At 48.2% G+C, this 24,000-nt stretch overlaps 1 protein-coding gene across 13 annotated transcripts in view; it reads right to left on the reverse strand.

Annotated features, from left to right (window-relative positions):
• The window catches only part of LOC138634759 (RNA binding protein fox-1 homolog 3-like), a 371,961-nt gene that overhangs the window by 55,958 nt on the left and 292,003 nt on the right, over positions 1–24,000 (reverse strand). Inside the window, exon 2 of one of the 13 annotated variants that reach the window (XM_069721891.1) lies at positions 5,968–6,165. The exons of 11 other annotated variants lie outside the window; for them this stretch is intronic. The gene's annotated coding sequence lies outside the window, so the exon portion shown is untranslated. Of the gene's footprint in view, positions 1–5,963; positions 6,166–24,000 lie in introns of all 13 variants that reach the window. One more of the 13 variants, XM_069721890.1, reaches the window with a different exon arrangement.

Below are 24,000 nucleotides of genomic sequence, written 5' to 3' on the forward strand. Positions count from 1 at the left end.
GTGTGTGTGTGTGTGTGTGTGTGTGTGTGTGTGTGTGTGTGTGTGTGTGTGTGTGTGTGTGTGTGTGTGTGTGTGTGTGTAAAATTGCAGAGATTTGAGAAAATTGCAAAAAAAAAAATGTAAGCACTAGAAAGGAATAAATATCTGTTCACTTCCTGTGATAGTAATCCTGCTGCGCATCACAGAAATATCACAAGAACAGACAGTCGGGACTGTAATACAGAAACGACATCAGCTGTCAAAATAAGAGCTTCAGATGCTGTTGAATTAAATGTTCATTCAACACACAGACCGGCTGGATGCACACAAAGTGACGTCTCTGACAACTGGACTTCCGGTTTCTTTTCCAGAGTTTTATTTGCCTTCCTGATGTAAATGAAGAGTTATTTTTGTTCGTAAAGCCTGTTTTGTCTGAAAAGATGTACTTTATGACGTCCATACTTTCTTCTTTTTTTTTTTTTTTTTTTTTTTGCAGAGTTTGCGTTTCAATAATGTAAAATATTCCACAAAAAAAAAATCCCAACAGTAAAAATGAACTAAATTATAGTTCAGGCGGTAGAAAACTGCAAGAAAACAGGAGAATCGAAATCCCTGCGGCTCTTTTAGCGCAGATTCTCCCACACTCAAACGGACAGGAGGGGGAAAAAAAAGAAAAGAAAGAGGGAAACTGATATGTAGGTCAAATTACCAGATGGTGAAGACAGAAACACTGATGCAGTTTGTTACAACCTGCAGCCATAACCAGAGCCTGTCAGGTATCTCTGTAATGATGGCGGCACGTACCAAAACAAGGCCTCACTAACGAGGGAAAGTCTGGACTCTGGACATCTGGATCCAAATTACAATTAACATCAAAACCACTTCAGGTTTTTTGGGGGGAGGGAGAGGAGGGGAGAGGGGGGAGGGGGGAGTCCAGACTTGAGACACTTCATCCCTTTTCCTCCTAACAACCAGAACATCCAAACCAAACTGGAACCGAACCTCATCCTCCACACGGCTAACGATCGCGACCCTCATTTATTTCATTGTTTTCCAACACGCCTGCATCGTTTATTTAAAGCCCAGAATCAGCTGAACATGTGTGTGCGTGTGTGTGTGCTGCTATGTGGCAGCTGACACAATGGAAACAGATTGCCACGGTGGCTGTGCAGCTCTCCATCACATCTCGGGACCGCGAGGTCCCGGGGTAGAGGGGGGGGGGTCCATGCCTGCGGACACGCGACACCGGCCACCGGCCATTACTGTTAGCTAATTGGAGTTTTCCTCCGAGTCAGGCTCGCCATCTGCGGTGCGAGGACCCCCCCCCCCCCTCCCCCAGCTCGATAGCACCCCGGCATCGTTTTTTAACACTCGACGTGGATCTCTATTCTCTTCCATCCACCTTTAAGGATGGAGAGATGGGTGGAGGGAAGGGGGGGGGGAGGGAGTGTGATCCTCCTCCACCGCAGCTGGTTAATAGGAAAAGTCTCCGTCTCCTCTGTGCACCATTTATCATGTCAAATGTTAATATCTTTAAAGGTCAGGCCGAGTCATAAAGAAAAAAGAGCCTTGACTAAACTTTCCCGGGGATTTCCAGAGGTCTAATCACCAATCACCAAATCTGAAGTGTCTCTTTTGATTGGCTTTTGATGGCACTCGTTTCAAAGTGAATCATTACACACACACACACACACACACACACACACACACACACACAAAGGGGGGGGGCGTTCAGGAGACGACAGTCGGCTAATTTTTTTCTTTTTTCTTTTTTTTACACACTAACACGCGGAGCGGTAAAAAGAAATAAAAACTCTGGATGGAATAAAACCAGCTGGACAAAGAAACAAAAATCCTGCAGCTGAAAAGCAGCAAAAAGAAGAAGAAGAAGAAGAAGAAGAAGAAGAAGAAGAAGAAGAAGAAGAAGAAGAAGAAGAAGAAGAAGAAGAAGAAGAAGAAGTAGGTTGAGGGGAAATAAAAGAGAGGCCGAGGAGCTAAAGACTGCGACTGTCTGACAAGTGTCACACTTGCGCTTCGATCCAGCCTTCCTCCGGCGCTAATGACTGTCAACACGACAAGCAGGGCCGTCTGAAGGGGGAGAAAATTACTCGCTGAAAAGCAATTGACTGACCCCCATCATTTCTCAGGGAACCAGTGACCTGTGAATATTTCATTATGGGGAAAGTCGTGAGGCCCATATAAATGGGGGGCGGGGTGGTGGTGGTGGTGGGAGGGAGGGGGGGGGTGTTGATCCGCTCCAAAGAGGGAAAGCGAGGGCAGACCTGCCCGTCGTGTCGCCTCCACAGTGTATGTTTAACAAAGAGGAAATGAAAAAGGACTTATTTCCTATTTTTTAAGGTGATGTAGATAAAGAAGGGAAGAAAAAACAAAACAAAACAAAACAACAACAACAACAACAGAAACAAGTCAGAGATGGAGAGAGGAGATGTTTGGTGGGTCGAGGTCAACGCGTGCCCCCCCCCCCCCGCTACACCCCTCCCCCCCTTTTTCTGTGCGACATTCGTCTTACACCAGAGAAACATCGGAGGCCTCGGCTTGCAGCGGGGCAGCGAGAGAAAGAGAAGACCAGAAAAGATGAAAGAAAATCAATCCCCCCCCCCACCCCTCCCCTACCAAGCCTGATTGATCGGTGGAGTTTTGGACAATTTCATCAGGAGACTCCACTAACCAGAGATGACACGACCCATATTGGAGGCAGAAGGCATTGTGGAGATTGATACCCGCATTAGAGGCATCAGGTCGGATAAACGCGGCGCTCCGGCAGTAAATACGGCGGGCCCGTGTGCCCCCTCGATGACGACTTAATGCCGGAGGATAAACCCCCCCCCCCCCCGGCCCACACTTTACTTTTCAAACTTCGACTTGGACGGGATAATTGAGTCAATTAGGAAGCACCTTAATCCCCGGGAAGGGATCTTCAAAAGGAGAAATGTACAGTCAAGGTTTGGTCTTAAGGATATAAATAAAAGAGAGTTCGGAGATGGTGTGTTTATCCGACGAGAGCGGCAGGATTATATCTGATCTCGTTCAGGAAACTTCACGTCACATATTAACTTCTTAAAGAAAAACTTTTAATTCGTTTTTTTTTTTTCTCAAATGGTGAAAAAAAACAAAAACGTTTTTGGTCGTTGAACGTCCGTCGACGCTGAAAGGAGCGTTTAATTACATAAAAACAGCAGAATCAGGTGTGAAAATATGGTTTTCCAGAGGAAGTCGATAAAGCGTGTCGTGATGGAAAACTTCGCTGCTCTTTTTTTTTTTTTTTTTTGTCGCGCTTGTGTCAAACCAAACGGAGGAAATAACTGCTGATCGAGCAGATCGGGAAGGAAACCATAAAATACTACATTAGAGAGGGAAAAAGGACAAAAGCAGCCACCAGGGTCTGATCACCTCGGGAGGGGGATGGTGAGGGGAGAAGGGAGTAATCGAGGGTCAGTCGGGCAAAGTGACGATTCCCGAGGACCGTTAAATATTTCAGCAGCGCCCGGCGGTGCGTTGGAGGTCAAACACCTCCGTTTTAAAACACAATAAACGGACAGCTTAAAAAATAAAAAAAGACATTTCGCCTTATTTTCTTTTAGTCAAATTTCCTCGTTGCAGCTCGGAGAAGTTAAGAGGATAAAAGTCGGGTCTGTGCTGGTGAGCAGGTGGAGGGGGGGAGGGAGGAGAGGAGGTGGTGTTGGGGGGGGGGTGACGTGACCGTGACTGTCGCTGACATTTCTAAAATCATTCACACATTTTAATTCAACAAAAGGCCTCCGTCTGATATTTGGTTTTTTAAAAAAAAAAAAAAAAAAAAGAGCACGGTGGGGTTGTGTTGATGGAGGAGGGAAGGGGTGGGGGGGATTTTAAAAAAATAAAAAAGTAAAAAAAAATAAAAAGAGGCTGGCTTCCAGCTCATCAGACTGGCATCCTTCCAGATGAGAAGTGGAGTGTCTCGCTGATATACAACACCAGCGCCAGTGTGACACTGCACATGGATCGGGTCCATGTGTGGCTGGCTGGCCGGCTGACTGGCTGGCCGGCTGACTGGCTGGCTGGCTGGCTGGCTGGCCGGCTGACTGAGCATCACTTGCTGCAGCTCCTGCAGACGAGTCCAACTCGGAGCCTTTGTTGACGACCCAGTTGTGTTCGCTTTGTCCCGTCAGCGCAGGTAGAAGCACGGAGACACGAAGCCACAGAGTCCGGTCCAGAAGGCTCCTGAAACCTGGCAGCTGATATCAGGAGACTGGATATAAAAGTGGACGCGGCCTTTTTAGGGTCTGAAATCTGGAACTGGAGGCTTCGTAACGTTCACAAACAGACGGGCGACGTCACCGCTGGTTGCTGCTGCGTCCGGTTGGAGAAGCTCCGTTTCCCCTCCTCATCCTCACGTGGTAAAAAAACGGGGGCTTGATACTCCCGTTTCTCTGTTTTACATTCATTGCAAATGTCCGCAGGAAAGTTGATTAAAGCCGCAGCGGAGACGTGAACTCCTCACCTGCTCTGCCTTTCATCACTGCTGGGGGTTGATGGAAGTGAGGGGCGGGGCCTAATCAGCATCTCGGGGTGGTGGGGTTGGGGTCGGATTGGCCTGGATGTGGGTGGCTGCAGAGAGCCGGATAGTGGCGGGTGCTCATTTATCAAACACCTCCTTTTTTTTTTTTTTTCTTTCTCACCTCCATCAAAAAAAAAAAAAGAAAAAAAAAGTAAAATGTGCCGTGCATGAAAAAAAGAAAGAAGAAGCAGCAGCGTCTCGTCTTTGAGCTGGAAAGCTGTTCTCTCCGTCCTGGTGGCCAACGATCAGTTCTAATGAGCTGGAATCCTCAAGTCCTCAGCGCCGCCATTAAAAGGAGCCCTTGGGTGTTCGCTGGAGTCGGTGACAAGACCATCGGTGTGTTAGAGCACTGAAATGCATCTGCAGGACCTCCAGCGTGTACCGGCTGAACTCTTGAACCCCCACCCTCACCCCCACCACCACCCCCCGCCCCCATCACCCGATTCCTCCTCAGCGCCGTTGTTTCCTGATCCCATTCACCCATTTAGAAACAATAAAAAAAACAAAAAAACGGTCAGAATGACTTTCTCGGACCGGATTCAATAGGTACTTCAAGAAAAAAAAAAAAAAAAAAAAAAAAAAAAGGGGGGGGGGGGGGGCTGCTGGGATTGGCTTAAATGATGAAAACTATTGTGCTCAGAAAAGAATCAATCGGTGCTTTTCAGTGTAATTCGATTCTATTCACAAAGGGGCTCGAGAGGCAATCTTAAAATGGAAATGCCACTTTGCTTTGGAGTGGACGAGGAAGACGAGGAAGAGGATGAGGATGATGAGGAGGAAGGATGGTTTGCATCTTTCCTGCGGACAGCACACCTTTCAATCACGCCGGCGTGTAAAGCTTTGTGCCGAGTATTCTCGTTTTTCTTTTTCTTAAATCAGTTTTTTTTTTTTTTACATTTACACAAACTGCGATATCGGAGTCATTTAAAAACGTAGATCAGCTCCCGAAAGCAGGAAATAAAAACTAACGTTATCTGGTTTTTTGGGTTTTTTTTCATAACGCGATGTTCAGGCAGCCGGCGGAGAGCCCGACGGGTTCCAGCGCTGCTGTCGGGGACGTTTCATATGGTTGCATAAGATATAAGAAATTTGACATCCTCAGAATAACAACGTGTTGTTATCTAATAAAGGCAGAGCTACAAATTGGTGCATGTAGCTGCTTTGATTATAAAAAATTAAATAAATAAATTTAAAAAAAAAAGAGGGCCAGAGGGCAAAGATGGCACGAAACGCAGCTTTTTCATCAAAATTGGCATCTTCTCCGTCGATTCAGGTCGGGGTTGTTTTCCACGGAAAGGAAGAGTCTCTCTATCTCAGGATGTCGCTTATCTCTCCGACTGGTAAAGTGCGGTTGAGGCTCCGGTCAGCATCCTTAACCGCCACCTGTCACTCTAACCCCCCCCCCCCCCCCCCCTTCCAGCCTCACCTGCCTCGTCTCGCCGCCGTGGGACCGGCTCGGTTTCAACCTGGCTGCGGTCGGAAACGAACGGGATGAGGTGGACGGGGGAGTTGGACTGCAGGCGGGCGGGATGGAGGAGGAGGGGAGGGGGAAGGGGGGTTGTTTGAGGCTAACCCGTGGGGCTGCTCGGTCCAGGAGGGCCCCCGTCTCCTCTCGCCTTCAGTCCGTCCTGGCGGGAGGAGAAAGAGGAGGCCGTGTCTGCTGCATCATTGATGAGAGGCGGTCGACTCTATCAACTCTATGGTGATGTCGGAGGCAGAGCCAGTGCCCCTCCCTCCCCCCCCTCCACCCCTCCCACTCCCCCGCTTTTTGTTATGGCACCGTATAATCAGCCGCGACGACCGGGAACACCTCCGGGAGACCCGTGGCAGCAGGACTCTCGTGAAGTTTAACGCGTAATAAAGACGGCGCGCTGCGAAATAATCCATCAAACCGAAAACTTCTGAACATGAAAGCTGCCGTCTGCGTCGGTGAAATTTAATTTTCAAGCGCACGAGGGAAGAACAATGAACTAATTAAAAGATGCTTCTTCAGGGTTTTTTTTGTTTTTTTTTAAGTTTGATTGAATCGTGGATGGCTTGCATCTCAGAGAGATGGAGAGTTCTGTCAGAGACTGTTTACTGTAAAATGCACCGATGGAGACAGACAGCAAAAAAAACCAACTCTGCTCTGCTTTCATCTGCAGCGAAGACAATCATGTCACTTTTGTTGCCTCCTCAGATTTCCTGATCAAAGTGCCCGAGTTCACTTCCCAAGCCTTCGAATCACATCCACGCTTCTTTTTTTTTTTTTTTTCGCGACTTGAACTCTCGATCGATTCCTGCTGTTTGTGGATTTCAGCGGAAAAGGAGTTGCCAACTTCTCAGACAAAAAAAAAAAAAAAAATCTAAAGCAAGCAGATGACAACGACGAGTAAAGTGTGTTTAAGAGGCCCGACGTGCGATGCGGAGATAAACGCCCCACGCGTTTTGATCCGCGTGAAATAATCTTTGCACTAAAGATAAAAAAAAGATCCTGTCGTAATCAAATTACAATTAAATACATAATCTCCTCCTTCCTTCCCAGTAATCGGTTCCCAAAGTCCGAACCATCCAGAAACACCAAATCTCCTGTTCTCACCTTTTTTTTTTTTATCAAACTTTTCAAACTATCAAAGATTTCTGACTGAAAGTTTATTTTCCTTTAGTTCATCTATGAAATAAGATTATTAGCGTCGGTGATGCTTAATCGATCTGACGGGGATCCTTTTATCCGACATCACGGATGTCAGAAAATAAACCGCTCCCGTAAACGTCATCGCTTTATTTTCACTTTAAGAAAAAAAAGATAATAAAAGTAGGCAAAAAAAACCAGAAAGTTAATTTTAACTGCATTTGCTGAGTGTTACACAACATTTTTTTTTTTTTTTTGCACATGAAAGATTTGCTAACAAGCCTTTAAATCCTTCTGATGTTGACGAGCTGCCTGAAACCATCACAACCGCCCGAGTCGTCCACGAAGTCGCGTATTATTTCACCTGCAGGACTCGTTTACTTCGGTGACACGCGGCTGCAGTCCGTCCGCTGTATTCAGAGAATCGGCCGTTAAATATTTTATTCCGCGCCACCTGTTTCCGAGCGCTCGGGCGATTGACCCGAGAACATTGCCCAGAAATGTCACAACCCCCCCCCCCAAAAAAAACTGAAATATAATACAAAAAGCACAAAAAAGAGCCGATTCCCATCCTGCAAGCTACAACATGTGCGTTTCAGATACGGCAAAAATATTTGGTGTTAAAATACTGAAGATATGAAACAGAAACAGAAAGATTTCACCACAAACAACAAAACAAAAACGGACGTCAACAAAGTCGGCTCCATTCAAACGGGGAGATTTCGATGCTTAACGACACATGAATGGGTGTGGGGGGTTTGAGGGGGGGAGGGGGGGCGAGAGGTATTCAGGAAGTGTACCTCCGCAGCACCTCCGCTCCCAGAATAGTCTCCAGATTTACCGGGTCTCTCCGGCTCTTTGTTCGCTCGCCGCCTGCAGCCTCTCGGCTCTGCTGCATTTTGGTGCGCACACACACACACACACACACACACACACACACACACACACACACACACACACACACACACACACACACACACACACACACACACACACAACAAAACACTTGTTTTTAAAGAGGGAAGAGCTCGAATTTGATTCAAACTTCAGAGGATTAGAGGAACAATGGAGAGCGCACGCGCGCACGCGCACACACACACACACACACACACACACACACACACACACACACACACACACACACACACACACACACACACACACACACACACACACACACACACACACACACACACAGGAGCGGTCTCTCCCCCCAAGTGGGAATGAACTGCTCCAGAAAAGGCCAGGGCCTTGGCAAGGTAATTAACCGAGGGTGCTTGTTTCACATGGCAGAGTCCATTAAGTGCCATGTCACACTGATGTCAGGGTAAAGGTAGCGCACGCACACGCACACACACACACACACACACACACACACACACACACACACACACACACACACACACACTGTCGGGAACACACACCTGCTCGCTGCCTTTAAATGGGGGTCCGAGGTGGAGATAGTGGAGTGAGAGGGAGGAATGAACAGGTGGAGGCGGCGACGGCTCCTCTAACCGATCCCTCCATCGATCGGCAGCACCACCAGCCCTGCCGTGGTGATGAGGAGCTGGAGGAGCAGGAGGAGGAGGAGGGTGTGTGGATGTGATACCCCTCCGAATACCCTCTAATTGCCCTGCCTGGGTTACCACCACCACCACCGCCGCCACCATCCCACCTCTCCCCTCCCTCCCCCGCAGCGATCCCAGCAAAATGGCCCCCGCAGTAACTGATGGAGCAACAATTCTGCTGGCAAAGCTGGAAAGCGGGCCTCGATGTGAGCCCATTAGAAACGGATGACCACACCAGATGCTCCGAGAGAGGAGAGAGGAAGTGGGCAACCGCAACGCTGAACAAACCGCGAGGGCGCCACACACCTGAGAGTTGAGTACGAACACACACACACACACACACACACACACACACACACACACACACACACACACACACACACACACACACACACACACACACACACACCTTTTCTTCTTCTGCTACTCAGACTCGCTGCTTCATCTCAGATAACACCGTCCCCTCTGAAGAGACTTCCACACGAGCTGACCGAAGGTTTATCTCCCACTTAACAGATGAGCCGAAGGAAACAAGAGAGGCACTCGGGGACTGAAGTGAAGAGGAAGGTGGAGGGGGGTGGGGGGGATGAAGGGGACTGAGAGAGAGAAGAGGCGGAGCAACAAAAACAAACAGAACAATAAAAAGAAAAACAAAACAAAAAAAAGTTGATTTGAAAAGGAGCACATGGGATGCAAGAAGAAAGGCAGGTTTCTCCGACTGCTCTTAAAAAAAACCGATGATCACACCGAGCGTCGCCTGACACTTTGATTGCACTGAGCGTGCGTGTGTGTGAGTGTGTGTGTGTGTGTGTGTGTGTGTGTGTGTGTGTGTGTGTGTGTGTGTGTGAGTGTGTGTGTGTGAGCGGCGGAGCGTGGCGCAGCGCGGTGACGGATGGATGTGCGCCCGCAGCCCTGCGAGCTGCCGTTACGCTGCCCAGAGCAGCACCGCAATTAAAGGAGTAAAAAAAAAAAGAAAAAGGGAGGGGGTGTGGATACTGAGACCGGAGGAGGAGCTGGGGGGAGGAGGAGCTGGGGGGAGGGGGTGAGGGGGTGTCTGGACGGCGAGTGCTGAACTGAACACTGTGCTGATTTGTGCACTGACTGTCCCCTAGAATAGGGCCATGTATTTTTAATCAATGTCAAAGTGATGAAGTGTGTGTTTGCCACAAAAAAAAAAAAATCCCCTGACAAACACAAATAGAGGAAGACGAACTCCCCCGTGGCCCCCCCACCTCCACCCCCCACCCTCCCTCCACACACACATAAGCAAAGAGATTTTCCTGCATCCGACCCGACAATACCTGCTATCAAAAACGTCTTCGTTACATAATAAAGACGTGAAAAACAAAAGAAAAAAAGCTGCTTAATTCTGAATGTGATTTACATTTTTAATAACAATAAATAACCGCTGCGGACAAGTGGTCGGCCGGGCCGATAATTAGAAATTGGCGGACGGGCGGCCATCCCTCAAAGACAGACACATGCTGACGTTACTGCAGGTTATCTGGTATCGGGAATCATTCCTGAAGCATAAACAAGCCGGGGAGATAAGCTGGCCGTCCTCCAGCAGCCTGTCTCCTCAATTTTACAGGCCTCTTTTCCCCTTTCAGCCAATTCAGCCCCAAATATCGATCAGCAGAGAGAGAGAAGGGAGAGAGGAGAGAAATTGAAAGAGAGGAGGAGGAGAAAAGGGAGGAAATGGAGGCCAAGAGAGGTGCTGGTGGGCGATGTGGGTGGATGTTGCGGAAAGTTTTGTTTCCAATACGCATGATAAAACCATAAAAACAACAAAAAACGGGACGAGAGAGATCTGAGTTGTCTCCAAGTTCTTTTTTTTTTTTTTTTTTTTTTTGCAAAGTCATCTGATCCGCAGAGAGAGAGATCAGATCATTAACCCGCAGACCCGTTGACCTGAGAGGGGATGCTCCGCGATCCCGGACCGAGGCGCCGAGCATTAAAGGAGGCTTCTGGATGATTGCTTCAGAATTATGGGACCGCAGGACGGAGACCACGACCGCACCGACTCCTCTGCGATTGCATTATTCTCATAAGTTCTCTCAGCTTTTATTGGTGCCTCTTTACGGTCTCCTCCTCCTCCTCCTCCTCTCGTTCGGACTCCACTGTACTGCATGTAATCTGACAAGGGAGGGAGGGGAGGGAGGAGGGAGGAGGGAGGAGGGGGCTTTTGAAAGAGGCCTTGATGCGATTACACCAAATGAAATTACAACACATTCAAACGCGCCCGAGCACTTCGCCTTATCAAAGGAGAGCAATTGAAAAAAATGCTACTTAAAGAAGTGCCAGATGTTATGTGGCGGAAAAAAAAAAAGATGCATGCTGCTGACCTTTGACCGCCCCCTCCCCCCTCCCCTTCCCTCCCTCGCACGAGAGGCATTTAGCATCCGTGCAGCAGCAGCAGAAAAAAATAAATAAAAAAAAAAAGGAGGGCGGCCAGTCAAAAGGTAGAGGCTGTACATAGTTTTACACACTATAAAATATTCATCTGCTAAGTGGTACAGCATTTTGCCCTTTGAGAGGTTCATGCATTGTTTAGGCAGCGGAGCAGAGAGAGAAGAAGGCCGGATGGTGGCGGCGGAAGTGCTCGGTAATGGGGCCAAACCGGAGTGCTGATTTATGTGCACAGTCACCTGGTAAAAGCCAGGAAGAGGGGACGAAGACGAAGACGAAGAGGAAGAGGAAGAGGTTCAACCTCCTCTGCAACTGCCCAGCTATCAAGTTTTTTTTTTTAAACTCCCAGATTATGAAGCCACCTTTTCTGAGGATGCTCTTATTTTGGAGGATGCTCTTATTTTGGAGGAAGCAGCAGATAGTTGAGGCTGCAGCGCATCGGCGAAACGTCGGTTGACTGACAGCCGACGGTCGCACAACGCTGCATTGCACAGGACCGTTCAGGCTCATTTACACAACATAATCCCCCCCCCTTTCACCCCCCCGAAGCAGCAGTGGTCACCACGTTCCCGGCAAACACAACCAAATCTTTAACCTCTTTACAGGGCACATGATATAGTTTGCGAATTGAGGGGCCGAGGGTTTATGAATTATGAATGAGACCCGTATTACTCCGAGCATTAGCAATGTATGAGCTGGGCTTCAGAAACACTGGTTTCTTTGGGTTATTTTTTTTCCCTGCTACTCCTTCCTCGCCGGTTTCCCTTCCCGTTCCCTTTCCCGGCCACGTGCTGCTGCTCTCACACAGACTCCCGCCGCCTGACAGCTCGTCCCGGGCCGGTGGGGGAGGGGTTGGGGTGGTGTTGGGGGTGGGGTGGATTCGACAGTAACCCGGATGACCCCTCGACTCCGTCGCTCGCACTTCCCTTGTCTTCCTGTCTGATCTCTGATGTATCCGTGTCTGACTTCCCGATTTTAATGAAATGCAAGTTTGAAAAAAGAAAAACAAAAAGAAAAGAACTTCTCCATCCCACCATACGTATCCATCCCAGATACGACCCACAGATCTGATTGGTCAACTGTACATCGCTTGTAAATATCAGTCCGCTTTGTCAATGGGAATATATGATTAGAATTGAATTTCATATAACATGTAATATAATGTAGTTTCCACTTGTTCTAGGTCTATTAAATGACCCATTTGGTGAAACCGGGTGTCTTTCGGTCCTATTTTTTGTCGTACCGAAACACCGAGGATCGCCGTGCACTCGACCGTTTTTTTTTTTGTACACTCGACGCGGTGCTAAAACCTTAAAAACACATGACTGAGAGTAATCCTCTCTGTTGCTAGGGTGGTTTCTAGGGGTCGGCCTACTTCCTGGAGCGGTAAACGTTACACCAACGGTGTACGTTACACGAACAGTTAACTGATTTGTTTTCCAGTTCTTGAGTCAAACCCCGTGTGTTGCCGTGGAAACGGAGATCGCGTGAAAAAAATTAAAAGTTGTATATTTTGAGAGCCAGTTGACAACATGAACGCATTTAGATTACGTATTTTATTGAGTTGGTGTCTTGCTGTAGAGGGTGCGGCACTATTGGCAAGAACATTTCCTTCCTGATTGGATCCCCCCAAAATAAAATCTATGTGGGCGGAGCTTGTGAGCGATTCTGATGACTGGAGCATCTTTAACTGCTTACTTTCAGGATTTTGGCAGAGTTAGGGCGGTGGGGAGATCGGAGCAAGTGTTCCCAGTGGGCCCCCCCCTTCCACTCCCCTACTGCTGTACAACGAGATTACACAAGCCCCCCCAGGGAGACGGGGGCTCCCGGAGGGCACCACAGTACCCCGCTGGCGCACTTCAAACTAACCCTCTCTGCCTCCAACACGGGTCGGCCTCCTTTTCTTTTTTTTTTCTTTTCTTTAAAGGAACACAGCCACTGTGCTGCGGCCATTAAACTCCTCGTTACGGCCCTGCGTGGTGTAATTACCAGGTAACGGAGCCGGGACGGGTGTTGGATGTACAAGTGTGTGGTTTCAGAGCCCGTTAAAAGATCGGGGAAAAACACACCGAGCGTTTATTAGCTACGAGGTCAAAACCGAGCGCCCGTGCCGTGTCGTCCCCGTGTAAAAAAAAAAAAAAAGAAGAAGGAAATCAACACAGTTTGAGCCGCGCTTCAGCCACAACAAACGGCGGAGGACGGGAAGGAGTGCGGTGAGCAGCCGAGCGGCAAAAGAGGCCTGGACGAGGCCTATTATGACAGGAAGCTCCACTCATCAGCCATTCAGGGCGCTGTAAGAGGAGACATAAATCAATGGTGTGCCAATTATGACACCACACTGGGCCGTGTGAGTGCAGGGAATTAGCCGCACAAATCTCAGTATCAGGTTCAGGGAGATGGGGCCGCTCTGGACTGAGGGGGGGGGGGGAACGCAGAAGAAGAAGAAGAAGCACTGCGGGGGAGGATGGAGGAGGATAACAGAGGTAAACAGTGAAATGTGAGGAAAGTCATTACGGGTGGAAATCAGCGAAAATGCATTTATCTCTTGTTCTTTTTCAGTCCATAAAGCAGCAGCAGCAGCAGCGGAGAGGAAGTACAAAAAAAAAAAGAAAAAAGAAAAAGGCTCTGCAGGCCGTGATTGTCAAGCAAGTGTTCACTGGAGCAGACGAAAGCATCCGAGGTTGAAAACTGTAAGACTGTAGTCGCCGCACATCAAGCACAGCTCTCGTATTTCATCCTCTCTCACCGAGATTTCTCTCTTACCAACATTAAAACTTCACCTGACACCCTCCCCCCTCCCCCCTCACACACACACACATGCACGCCGGCAGAGTGCAATCATCGGGGATGCTCGGTGGGGGAAGGTGGAAGGTGGGGGAGGGGGGGGCGCCGGGTTTGAAGCCGGGCCTGAACACGGCGGCCCAACACCACCGCCGAGCACACAGCTGCATCCCAGAACTTAGATTCTGATTAAATGGAAACAGAACAGCCCATTAAAGTCATTAACATACATCTCCAGTATGCATGGAGGGTTTTTTTTGGGAGGGGGGGAGGGAGGCGGTGTGCACCAAAGGGCATGCATGCACAGTAATGTAGCGCATATATTAAGAAAAGATCCGCAGATAGGACTTGAAAGAGCATATCTTGCAAAAGCTTATATATATTATTTATCACTCAGACATCAAAAAGGAGACTTTGTAATGACCTTTTTTTTTTTTTTTTTTTAAATTCATATGCAAAGGTAATGCAGATTCTGAAAATGGAAATCCACCGGAAGAAATAAAAAATAAAAAAACACGAGGGAGGGCTGTAGCATGACTCGTACCAGCCCGGCCCGGCCCGGCCAGACCCGGCATGTTTTGTTTTTTTTTCTTCACATTTCACAGCTGCCAGTATCTTTAATTTAATGTCACACTGGATATGCTGGCGCTTTATCTCACAGGCTATCATCAGGCACATATGCTGCTTTTAATTTCTGAGATTAAGATGTGCCTGTTATCGGGTTCATGTCGAGGAAGAAGAAGAAGAAGAAAAAAAAAAAGCGTGACTAATATGGGAAGTCAAATTTAGGCAACAAAACCCATCGACGCTATCGTTGAAAAATAAAATAGAATCTATTAAGGAGGTTTTTTTTGTTATTAAAAGAAATTTGCACATTTTTTTGGGGACATTGATACGAGATGTCTCCACATTCAGGTCCATCACACATCCCTGCTGATTTGGAGCCCCCCCCCCGGTCCACCAGCTGATAAATCATGGAAAAGTTTTTTAATTGTACGCTGACCTTGACGAAACCGAACGGACATCATTTATCAATTAGGAGTGCGACGGGGTGACGGAGGGAGAAAGTGTCTGCTGACAGAATTATTCTTCATCTCGTCTTTAAGCTCAGTCAGCTCGATACTGTACCACGAAGAAAAAAAAAAAACTACTTTCATCTCTGCAGTGATGATGATGTTTCTCTTTTTTTTTTTTTTTTATTATCGTCATTACATTTCTTCATATAACCCTCCCTCCCCCTCTCCTCCCCCGTCCCCGTGGTACAATCCTTCCGGTTGGATTCCCAAAATGGGGAAAAAAGAAATGCAAAAAAAAAAAAAAAAAAATTGAGAGCGAGCTGGTATGACCGGCCTAATCTGTGCGTGGGCCGCCTCGAGTGTTCGCTTCGCACGGCGTGGCTTTTTTTTTTTCTTCTCCATGACATGAACATCAAATCCCCGGAGAATACAGCTGCCGTGATGAGATGTGTTTTTATGGAGGGATTTAGGCTCCGGAAGAGAGATTTGAGTATTACCTATTGTCAGAAAAACGTCCAATGTTTGGGCAGAGCTGCGGCGGCGGTTGGAGGATTGGGGGGGTGTGTGGGTGGGAGGTGGGTGAGGGGGGGTATTAAACGGGCCTGTTAATGTTTTACACAGTGTTGTTGATGCTCCTGTAGACCCGTAAAGTCCCGACAATAACTCTCGGCGCTGAGTGGCGCGGGGACACTTATTGAAAAAAAAAATAAAAAGGTTGGCGAGTGGGAGGCGCGTCAAAAGAAGATAATTCTGCTCTTCTGAGAGGGTTTCAGAAAAGGAGATGCAACATACCCCCACTTCCCCCCCATCTCCTCCTCCTCCTCCGAGCCGGTGTCTTAGTGAGAGCAGTGTAGCATGCAAAAAGGGGACATCGTTTCTTATCCCTCACAAAAGGCTCAGCGAGTCTTTAACCAGCTAACAAACCGGCCGAGGCCTCTCTCTCTCTCTCTCCGTGATGCCGCCGGCGCCGGTTTCGGTCCGGGCATCGGTGGAGAGTCGGTTCTCCAAACCTGGAGTGCGGGTCCCCGCCAGCCTTGAAGGAGGCCGGGCGCCCCAACCTTTCCCCCCGAATGACGGGCTGCCATTTCTCCGGCGCCGGGCCCCCGGATGGACTTCGCCCTCGGCCAGATGAGAGCAGCCCGCTCATGTGTGAATGGACCCGACTGCTGCTGCTCGCGTGGTTCTCGCCAGATCCAAAAAACGCCCCGCAGGTCCGAGGGAGCATTTTACAGCCTGTTTAACAGTAACTTCAAAAATCCCCCCCCCCCGCCCACCACCACACACACACCCCCTCCCCCTGCCCCATTTATTCTTTTTTTATTTATTTTCCCCCTCCACAAAGAGATTTCTCAGACATCAGGCCGTGGTTGCTGATTGCCTCTGAACGTGGTGTTGATTAAAAAGTCAGCAGTGTTCAGGCTTTTCTTGTTTTCTCTTTCTTGTGGATCCTGGGAGTACAAACAGCTCGATAGGCTGCGTGTGAAAGTCTTCGGGCCTCGTGTCTGACGAGGGACCCGCGGTGAGAGAGAAAAAGAGGGGCCCGCCCGCCCGCCTGCCCGCACCGGCTTTTGGAATCCAATAAAGTGCTTTATTCCAGGGCCGGGGCCGACGTGAGGCTAATCTTTGATCTGAACTGGAAGCTGAGGGGCTCCGGAGTGGGCCGCGCCGCCCGATTATTTATGGGAACTTCAAAGGTTCCGCTGATCACACTTGTGTCTGTTATCTGGCGAGCGAGAAACAGCCACAACAACAAAAAGTCACTTTTTTTTTTTTTTTTGCGAGGAGATTCAGAGCACGGAGAAGGAGAAAAGTGGGGGGGGTGAAGGCGTTTGAAATGGGAGTCGGTGGAGGGGAGGGAGGGGGTGCGGCTCCGCGGGGAGATCTCACAGATTAGAAGTGATCAGGTCCGATGTATATGGGCCATCTGCCTGGGAACGGGCCTCCGAGTCCGTCCTGGGGAGACTGAAATCAGACCAGAGGAGGGATAAGTGCTCCTCCTCTGTTCTCATGAAAGAGAGAGGAGACGTCGGGGAACCCTGCTCTCTCTCTCTCTCTCTCTCTCTCCTCCATCCCTCCCTCCCCCTCCTCCTCCTCCTTCCCCGCTATCACCACCGCCACCTCCACATCACATCACAAATGTGACTGGCCTCAAACTGCTGACTTGCTCACAGTCCATTGAGTTTCCTCTCCTTATCAAATTACAGCCACCTCAATAACGCACTCGCCGCAGCACGCCGGAAGAAATGAGGTTTTCTCCTCCACCCGCCTCCCGGCGCCGCACTGCTTTCCTTTCGGCTTTCTCCTCTCTCACGTTTTTCTTTCAAAAGAACAAGAAGAAGAAGAAGAAGATGTATATTTTCGAGTGGGTTCGTAATGTTTCCTACGATGTGTGACTGCACACTGCTGATATGCAGACCCAACGTCCAGATGGCAGCCGCCCTACGGGATGGCATTTTTTTTTTTTTTACTTCCACTTCCAACTGCACCAAGACACCCCCTTCCCCCCACCCCCTCCACAACCCCCTCCACCGCATCTTTCCCTGCCGGCGCCAACCATCCCGGGTCACTTCTTCTTCTTCCTTCTCGGCCACCGGTCGTCCCAAACAGCCTCCCCCCTTCGCTTTCCTCCTTTCTGACAGTGTGTCGGTGGAGAAAATGACAACGGTCTCATCACCTGTTATACACCTGCGATGAGGCGGCTTTCAGGGAGCCCGCGGAGAAAAGAAAAAAAATACCCAAGCAAGGTCATCCGTCTCATTTTGCGAGCGAAGCCGCTGTTATTACAAAGTCAAAATGAAAAGCCTCATCCCCGGGTCAGCTGTCTGACAGGTGATGGATGTCATTTAACCTTCCCAGCAGCTGGTTACTGGTTCAGACGCCGGAGCGAGGAAGAGGAAGAGGAAGAGGAGGAGGATGGGGTGGGGAAAGGAAGGGGGGGAAAGTTGGAAAAGCACCTCTCCGGGAACTCGGATCCATCCCACCCCCCGATATGACATCGTGGAGCTTTCGAAAGAGTAATTGATTTACTTTTAACATTGGCGGCGGTGATGTGTTTTTTTTAGCTTTTTTTTTTTTAAGGTCGTAATTGCCGCGGCGTTAATGCATGCAAATGAGAGTTCAGGATAAATTTACAGGAACTTGTACACCCACACACACACACACACACACACACACACACACACACACACACACACACACACTATTGCTCCGACATCAATATTTATCTTACTTCTATTATCCAATTCTTACCTCATTCACATGCTAATTGCTACAATTACCATTAAATAAGAGCCCCGGTTCAGGAGGAAATAACCTGCTGCTGAGCACTTCAATCACTGACTCGTCACCTGTGTGCACACACACACACACACACACACACACACACACACACACACACACACACACACACACACACACACGGGGAAGGGGGCGGAGCTTATCCTGTCAGCGGCATCACGGTTTCGCCTCCTCCGAGATAAGAAGACGGCACAAAAAAAACACCACTGATTGGAGGAGCGGCCACCGAATGGAGAACGAACGCTCATGTTTAATGATGGGATGGAGCCCGGGGACGGTTCTAACATGAAAGCGCGGCCGAGTGCCAGCCCCGGTTACCTGCGACGCGCTCCGCCTTCAGCCGCTTTATTGGAGGCGACACCGGCGTGTCAGTGACAGCCGATGTCCAAGTCGAGTGTGAGTAGATTAGATTAACTCCCCTGTGAAAGAGCCTTGTCGGCTTCCATTGTGCATCCTGTCTAGTTAAAGCAGCGCAGGTACGCCGCGGCGATGAGCAGGTGCGCTGACATCGGAGTCGTGTTGGGAATACCGGCGCTGATTGGAAAACCTACAGAGCATTCTTCAAACACAAACAACCGGGCTGATGTGCAGCTTCTTCCTCCTTCCAGAACCGCCACCCCACCCCACCCCTCCCTCCGGGCCTTCGCGTCGTCTCACACCGAAGATCGAGTGAGTGATTCCTCGGTACCGCCGCCGCACCCCACCGGACCCCGGCGCGCCGTCCCCGAAGGGGCGTTTCCCCCCGCCAAGACATCCATTTTGTAAATGGACGCGGTGGGAGAGGTGTTATTGTGAGGACCCGAGGCAGCGCCGCAGGCCCCCCCCCTCCCCCCGCCTCCCAAAAGAAGGAAAATAAGAAATAAAGGCCTGAGAGCTAACTGGATAGAGACACAGAGCTGGCTGCTAACTGAGTTGTAAACTTCTACCGCCCAAGGGCTGCAGTCATCTTCCGCTCATCAGATCAGCCTGTAACATCCAGAAGTGGATTCGGAGCTTGTCAGGAGGACTAAAAAAACATAAATAAAAAAAGAGGAGGTGCCGAGCGCGCAGAGAGAATATCAACACGACCGAGTGGATTTACATCTGCTTTCCTGCACAAAAAAGTGTGTTGCTGCAAAAAGTTTGCCGGGGATGAAAGTTCTCCATGTTTTAGTGCATATTGGAAAAGCTAACCTCCCTAAAAACAGAAAAATATGCATGAAGAATGATTCCCGATGTCGGAGCCCGACTTTGCCTTTCGGCCGCGGCCTCGTATACGATCGGAGGAGCCGATGACCTTTGCCGACGGCGCGAACGCCTCGCAGCGAAGGCCTCGCCGTCGCATAAAGATCTATTAGTTTGCTCTTTTATCTGTAATAATCCTGACAGAACAAATAATACTCAACCCAAAAAAAGAATGAAAATAAAAAATAAATAATTATCATAATCATCCAAAAAGCGATGCTTTCGGGAGCGGAAAAAATGAATTCAGCTCGGATAAATCGCGCTCCTCGCCGGGGCCGGCGTGAACGGAGGCGAGCGGAGCGGACGGGTACGGCGAGGCGCTGTCCGTCTCGCGCACACAAACCTCCCCTCGTAAATTATCTCCAGCGACGTAGAATTTATGAGGCAGAGATATCTCGGCGCCGGCCTATCATTTCCACGGCTCTGTCACCGTAATTCTCTCCAAACCTGCCCCAAACATCCTCCTCCTCCTCCTCATCATCATCATCATCATCATCATCATCATCATCATCATCATCATCATCATCATCACCACCTCATAGATAAAAAACAAACTAAAAACAGCCACTGCAGCGTCAAGATGAAAAAGCGCAAAGAGTCAAAAAACAGACAGTAAGTGAGACCTTTTTTTTTTTTTTTTCTTCCTCGTGGCAGGAAATGTTCAAAAATAAAAAATAAAAAGAGTAAAGGAGCGGACGAGTGTGACGATTAGAATTTGCTCTGTTTACGTTTGCGTGAAATCAAGTGTCGGTGGGAATCTGGTGAATTGGAAGATGAGGCAAATTACATCTCGACAATAAGCTCTTTTTTTTTTACCTGTTTTGAAATTTGGTGTTTCCTCTGAGTGTGTGTGAATAGATTTGAGTGCGGGAGCGGGTGGGGGAGAGGCTTTTAGAGCGCTATCATGGAGTAGGTGGAGGACGGTGGAGTGTATCAGAGGGCAGTCTGCACATGCTGCCCCTGTGAGATTGGATTCTCACCCATGAAATGTAAGCACACAGAAAAACGCTCCGCGGCAACAACCTCCAATTTACACAGCAATTTTCCACTCGCTTGCGACACAGCTAAATCGCATTTGCCCCCCACCCACACCCACACCTCCCCCTTCCTCCCCCCGCCGTCGTTTTGATACCACGCTGCCCCTGAATTTCATTCATATCCAGTTAATTAGCGCTTTTCGTCAACCCACCACCAGAAAAAGAGCAATCATTGTACGAAGAAAAAAATGGCGCGGCGTAATTTATTACAGTTTATTACAGTTGGTTGAGGAAGCCGTCGGATGTTGTCGGATGTTAGAACGATTACTCGTGTTTTGTGCTGATAGCGGTCTGCGTGACAGGAAACAAAAAAGAAACAACAACAAAAAAAAACTTTATTTACCAAAAACATCTGGACAGATAAATGAGGGGCCCTCCTCGACATGACAGTATCTCCCCCGACTGCGTCGCTTCGACACTTCTGGGGGTGAAAAGCGACGTCTCGCAAGCTTTTCACTCACCTCCTTTGAAAAACGTTAATTGCTCTTCATTACTTGCTATTGCTGAATGATAACAATGTCGGAGTTACAATTCCGAGTCATTAAATTAGAAGGAAAGGAGATGAATAGGAGGTGTGGGCGGCGGAGGAAAGAAAAAAATAAACCCGGAGGCTCTGCGGGGGGTGGGGGGTTAAAGGGTCGCACGTATTTGTCTGATCTGACATGCAGACGGTTGTGGATTGATTTGTTTCAGTTTTCTGCAGCTCAAATGACTGAATGATTCATAGATCCCATATCTGCAAGAGAAGGTAGTTCCACAAAGAGTTCTTATATCTCCGAAATCTGCACAAATAAAAGGCCCGCCTACTGACATGAAGTCTTACATCATGATAAGTGGTGTTTAAGGGGTGGAAATGTACTCTCTGCATGGTTTATGTTCATCTAGTAAAGTGTTGCTAAAAAATATTACTTTTTTATTCTTTTATTTAAAAGTGAAATCTCAGCTTTTCTTTGAGAACATATTTGCAGTTACTTAGGATATAAATATATATTTGATACCACCAGAGAGATGCACAATAACTTGGTTTGCACTGATGCAATAAGGCTAAACATCATCACCCTGACACCTGACTCACCGGAGCTCCGCCTCCTGGAGCCCCCCCCCCTCCCCGCCACCCATCTCTACTGCAACATTCAGCCTGCAGCTGCATGGAAACGCACTCTTTTATTAACACACCACACTTCTTCTGTCTCTCTCTCTCTCTCTCGCTCGCTCGCTCGCACACACACACACACACACACACACACACACACACACACACACACACACACACACACACACACACACACACACACACACACACTGGAAGGTGGATGCTCGCTCCTGTGGAGGCTGTAATCTGTAATTTGTAAGTTCCATTTGTTTTTAACACACACCAAAGCAGCGGTCCTTCGGGACCTAATAAAACCTCATAAGCAAACGGAGAGGAAACCCGAGGCGCTGCTCTTTCCCACAGATCTCACCTTGATAGATGATTTTAGAGAAACACAGAGGCGTGCTCCACCAACAAAGTGCTGCGAGAGAAAGCGAGCGATATTTAGACTCTCCATCTGAGGAGGAGGAGGAGGAGGAGGAGGAGAAGGGAGGGCTCTGATTTGAGCTAAATTACACGAGCTTCTCTCCTTTCTTACCGATTACCCGAAGACAAGTGTAATCAGAGGGATACCTGTTTGATTGCCTGTGAGGAAAAGCAAAGTCGGAGTTTTCTTTTCTTTTCTCTGTCTCCTGCTGCTCATGCAGAACAGAGCTGAGATTAAACTAAAACAAAGGCGTTTTATTTTGAAGTCCGTTGGTTTCACGGCGTTAAAGGGAGTAAGCCAATCGGGGGAATCACGGCTATTACTTTATATTACTTTTAGGCCTCTAAAAACAAACGTGCCGTAACTGGACCCTCAACTCTGCAAGTAGAGGAGGAATAATAATAATAATAATAATAATAAAAGGGCTCGTTTAATTTGGAGAAACAAAAACAATTATGGGCGCTCCCGGGTGGAGGTCATCTCCTCTCCGTTTCATTTCCTGAATACCTGTGGACTCTTCTTTTCTTTTTTTTTCCGCAGCGAACTTGAAATCAATTTCAAGCCCCATTTAATTTTATACCGCCGTACATGCTGACCCACAACAGCACAGTTCAAATATTGATCTTCTGCAGCGGGTGACCTCTTAGGTAGTTAAACACATTGCACAGTTTGCATCCTTTAAAAAAATACTAAAACAAAACAATTAAATCAGAAAAAAAAAAAAAAAAGGAAACTTCCAAAGAGTCGTTTGACAAATAATTTCCTCCAACTTCCCGTCATGCAACTCGCCCGCTGCTCTCGATGAAGACAGATAATGACCTTTTTGAAAAAACAAAACTTCAGCATTAGTCTGGAGATCTATTTGTCAGCAGCAGCGTGCCTTCTGGCGCTCGCAGGAGCACAAGGAGAACTGTAATAATGCTTTGGCTGTTCACCGCTGCCATTAAGCTGCGAGTGATAAAAAGGTGCAGTGCTTTTAATGGCGTGTGATGGCTTCTTCTTCTTCTTCCTCTTCGCTGCTCTCACTCGTACGGCCGAGTCTGTTAACTCAGCACACGGCGCTAATACGTCTCATTTGAGAGGATCCCGCCGCGGGGAGAATGCTTGAAGGACAAGTATGAGAGTGACACTACATTATAAACATAATAATCACAGCTGGCTCAGATACCGCAGTAAAGAAATAATTGGACTCAAGCTGGTCTGGCTGCTTAAGCGTTTTAAAGCGTGCCATTTGTAGAAATAGAAAAACCTCAGGTCAGATTATATTCTCAGGGAGAGAAAAAAAAAAAAAAACTGCTGTGAAGTTCGTGCTGCTGTAACTGTGTGTGTGTGTGTGTGTGTGTGTGTGTGTGTGTGTGTGTGTGTGTGTGTGTGTGTGTGTGTGTGTGTGTGTGTGTGTGTGTGTGTGTGTGTGTGTGTGTGTGTGTGTGATGTAGTGAGAGCTCCTGCAGTGTAAAGACAGCGAGGTGTCGTGTCATGTCGTCTTGTCTTTCTCCCTCCACTCCGTCTCGGCCCCTGGAGGAGCAACTCGGGAAGAAGCGAGCAGCAGACATTAAAAAAAAAAGAAAAAAAAAAAAAAAAGGACATTCCTGAGCCGTGCTTGGTGGAAACGGGCCGGGAGGGAAATAAGGCCACTGCAATGCAGAGTCGACAGCAGAGCGTGCCAAGGCAACCTCGCGAGCTTTTATCTGGAACCTTTTGAGTCTTTCATCAAAAGCAGTTCAGGGGAAACAGGAAGAAAATCACACCTGGAAAACGAAGATCCAAGCGCACGACTTTAAAAGAAAATAAAAACCAGAAGAGCTGCAGTAAAATGTTTGAAATCTCTCGCTAATTAAAAGCCTTATTGCATTATTTAAAAAAAAAAAAAAAAAAAATGTGCACACTTTCTGAAAAAGCTTGATAGTTACTGCGAGGACGTCTCCAGAAGTGGAGTATATTAGCGTCAGCAGGCCCGGGATGCATAGAGAGCAGCACGCCAAGCTAATGCTCACCATTAA

Source organism: Brachyistius frenatus, unplaced genomic scaffold (assembly GCF_029030835.1).
Source record: "Brachyistius frenatus isolate BFR_SWC_R1_liver_20210118 unplaced genomic scaffold, ASM2903083v1 Contig_277, whole genome shotgun sequence".
In the NCBI taxonomy this organism is placed as follows: domain Eukaryota; kingdom Metazoa; phylum Chordata; class Actinopteri; family Embiotocidae; genus Brachyistius; species Brachyistius frenatus.